General features: G+C 40.2%; 1 non-coding gene across 1 annotated transcript; it reads right to left on the bottom strand.

Annotated features, from left to right (window-relative positions):
* Positions 1-2,264: 2,264 nt before the first annotated feature.
* Positions 2,265-2,371, bottom strand: LOC127248965 (small nucleolar RNA R71). Its single transcript, XR_007838211.1, has one exon. It is a non-coding gene; the product is annotated as a small nucleolar RNA R71 (small nucleolar RNA).
* Between the last annotated feature and the right edge of the window lie 1,457 nt (positions 2,372-3,828).

The following is a 3,828-nucleotide window of genomic DNA, read 5'->3' as shown; positions in this document are numbered from 1 at the left end:
TGCATTCGAACTACATCGCATTTTGCCTCATCCTTATAACCTTGTAGCTCAATTCCCACCAACACTTGTTTGATGACGTTGATTTCTCCACAATTATTGAGCCATTGTAGTTTGTAAGGCCTCGGGTGCAAATTCATCCTCAAACTAAGTCTTTTCAGTGCGAGGTCACTAATGAAATTAGTACAATTACCACCATCAATGATAAGACTACATACCTTAGTCGCAATCTTACACCTTCCATGGAATAAATTTTTGCATTGTTCGGTATCTTCAACCTCTTTTAGAAGGGTGCTAAGAGCTTGGAGAGTGACTAACGCCAAATTGGACTCCGGTATGGATTCTACAGCTTCTTGGTCGTAGAAATTCGCCTCATTGACCTCTTCAGTTTCTGATTCGGACTCGTACTCACCGGAGGTCGTAAGAACCATAGTACGCTTGTTTGGACATTGATTAGAAAAATGTCCTCGGCCTTGGCATTTGAAACATAACACATCTCGGTGATAGTTGGAAATCGCATGCGTTTTATGTTCATATCATATGCGATATTTGAGTGATTTTGATTGGATTCTACCTAATTTATATGCGAATTGTTTATTTGCGGTGTGCAGAGGGCAAATATTAAATTTGGTATAATTGGCAGAAAAAAGAAATAAAATTAATTAAAGGCCCAAAGCCCATCTACAAAATAATTGGGGCAAAAATCAAATAAGAAGGAAAAAGACACGCCTATTTGGAAGAGAGAATGGCTAGGGCAGAAACGCACAGGAGCAGGAGACTGACAGATTCATAGACTGCACAGGAGCAAATCGACAGAGAAGATTTCCCCCTCCCACTATGACTTTATCCTTCTCTTTTGTTCTTTGTTATTTGATTATGGAGTAGACATTTTTCTGGTTTGAGGGGTGATAATGTTTTGGTTCTTTTGTTTTGGAGGTTCTTGATTTTCTTTATAAAAGTTCTTTTTGATTATCAATATTTGTCTAATTCTGATAATAGCGTTTGTGATTGTTAGATTGATTGAATATTTTGGTACCGGTATTTAAATTAGTCTGATAATCTAAAGTCAATTCAAGTAGGATATCCGTAATTGTATTCGCACTTGAATAGGTGACAACCGGGTTGAATAGTTCCTTCCCGGGGGTTAGACAATCAAATCTAATTGCTCCTCCTAGGTAGTAATTGTTTTGAATTGGGTTTTTCTAGATTGGAATGCGGTTAGGCAATATTCTTATGGGCACATCTAGGTTTATTTGCTTAATTAGGGGTGGTTAACGGTCGTACCTTAATTACCTACAATGTAAGGAAAAATTGGTTGTCAGAGCTTGTTGATAACTATAACCAATTTATTGATGCTTTAATAAGAATTAACTTTATTGAATTAATGATAAAACACAAATGCCATAACTGCATCATCCCTTGAGCCAGACATCCCCTTGATAGTCAGTTCCCCCTTAATTTAATTGCTTTGTTATTTTATTTTCATTAGATAATAAAAGAAAATTCCCCCTTTATTTACTGCATTAGAACACAAAAGAGCGAATCACACAATCTCTGTGGAGACGATCCATTCCCCTGTATTACATTAAATTGTGATCACGGATTAGGTGAAATATTTGATTGACCGTGCGATAGGTCAATTTTTGGCGCTGTTGCCGGGGATTGACGCTTTGTTTTACTCTTTTGTGTTATTTGAATTTATCCTCTTGTTTATGCTTCGTTCTTCTCGTACAGGTGAACTGATATATAATCTTGAGATTGAGAAGGTTGAGCGAAAGCTACGAAAGGAAGCCAAGCAACGAAAAGCTGCTCAGGTTGCGAAGCTGGCAGAATCTTTAAACCATCTCAAAATCTCCAGCTCTAGCGACTCTGAAAGTGATCAAGAGACTGTCATGGCTGAGGATACCTGCACTCTAAGGGAATTGGCTGCTCCCAACTTGGTGCAACAGCCCTTATGCATTAACTTTCCCACTCTGAATAAAACTATTGCTTTTGAACTGAAATTTGGATTAATTCATTTATTGCCTTCTTTTCATGGACTTGCAGGTGAAGAACCTCACAAACATTTGCAAGAATTCGACGTGGTGTGCTCCAACATGAAACCACCAGGTGTTACTGATGAACAGATCAAACTCAGAGCCTTCCCATTCTCGCTCAAAGATGCTGCAAAGGATTGGCTCTACTATCTCCCACCTGGAAGCATCGACACGTGGAATGACATGAAAAAGAAATTTTTGGAGAAGTACTTTCCAGCTTCCAGAGCTGCGATCCTGAGGAAGGAGATATGTGGCATCAAGCAATAATCAGGTGAAACACTCCATGAATATTGGGAGCGATTCAATAAGCTTATCATTAAATGCCCACAACATCAAATTCCCCCACAATTATTGATTCAATACTTTTACGATGGTTTGTCGTTGATGGACAGGAACATTATCGATGCTGCAAGTGGTGGAGCTTTAGTAAATAAGACGCCGGCACAAGCTTGGGATCTTATTGCGAGGATGGCTGAAAACACGCAGCAATTTTGTTCAAGGGATGTTGGACAGATGAGCGGAAACAACAGTGACCATGTCATCCAATCGATACAACAACAACTTTCTAAGTTGACAAGCTTTGTTCGCAAGATGGTCGTGGAAAAATCCAACCCGAGTGTCCAGGTCAAGGTGTGTGGAATATGCACGAGTGCAGGACACCCTACAGATGCATGTCCGACCCTCCAAGAAGAATGTGCAGTGGATGTGAACGCTGCAAACTACGGTATAAATAGACCTCCAGCATACAATCCATACTCTAACACCTACAATCTAGGCTGGAGAGATCATCCAAACCTGCGCTATGGAAACGCACACCAGAATCATGGTCCTCAACCATTTGGAGCCACACATCAGATGCAACAGCCTCGCCCTTACGAGAAACAGCTCCCCCAAGCACCCACAAGCAACTCCTGTCCGTCCTTGAAAGACTTGATGAAGTCTATGGCTACCAGTACCCTGCAATTCCAGCAAGAGATGAAGTCAACTGTCGACAAGCTACAAAGTCAGATTAGCCAAGTTTCAGAAGAGGTAAAACAACTACGAGAAAGAGGAAAGTGGCCTACGCAACCAGACAAAACCCGAAGAACATCAGTGCCAAAACTCTTCATAGCGGAAAGGAATTGGAAGGTCCACCTCCTATCTCGAAGGGACAGAATGAAGATCAGATTGAGATGGAGATTGAAAAAGAGGCCAAACTTCATGAAAAGGTACCTTCTAACTCTTTCCTCCTACTGAAGCTAAACCATCTCCTTTTCCTGATAGGTTGAAAAGACCACAAAAGGCGAACAAACGAAAAGAGATGATGGAAATCTTCAAGAAGGTGGAACTTAATATCCCGCTCCTGGAGGCTATCAACCAAATCCCCAAGTACGCGAAGTTTTTGAAAGAACTGTGCACTAACAAAAGGAAATTGCTAGGGGACGAGCACATTATAGCGGGTGAGAACGTTTATGCTGTTCTCAAAAGAAAGGTACTACCCAAAACAGGTGATCCATGTATGTTTTCTATCCCTTGTAGGATTGAAAAAACTGAGATAACTAAGGCTATGCTAGATTTAGGAGCTGCTATTAATGTCATGCCACGATCAATATACGACTCTTTAAATCTAGGGCCTTTAAAAGAAACAGGAATTATTATTCAACTTGCTGATCGAACCAATGCTTACCCTGATGGTATGATAGAAGATGTCTTAGTTCAAGTTAATGACTTAGTTTTTCATGTTGATTTTTATATTCTGGATATGCATGATGCACACTGCTTTAATCCACCGCCTCTTTTGTTAGGAAGACCTTTT

This window comes from Andrographis paniculata, unplaced genomic scaffold (genome assembly GCF_009805555.1).
Source record: "Andrographis paniculata isolate CXL003 unplaced genomic scaffold, ASM980555v1 Contig34END, whole genome shotgun sequence".
NCBI classification, from domain to species: Eukaryota; Viridiplantae; Streptophyta; class Magnoliopsida; order Lamiales; family Acanthaceae; genus Andrographis; species Andrographis paniculata.
This window is presented reverse-complemented; position numbering and strand designations above follow the sequence as displayed.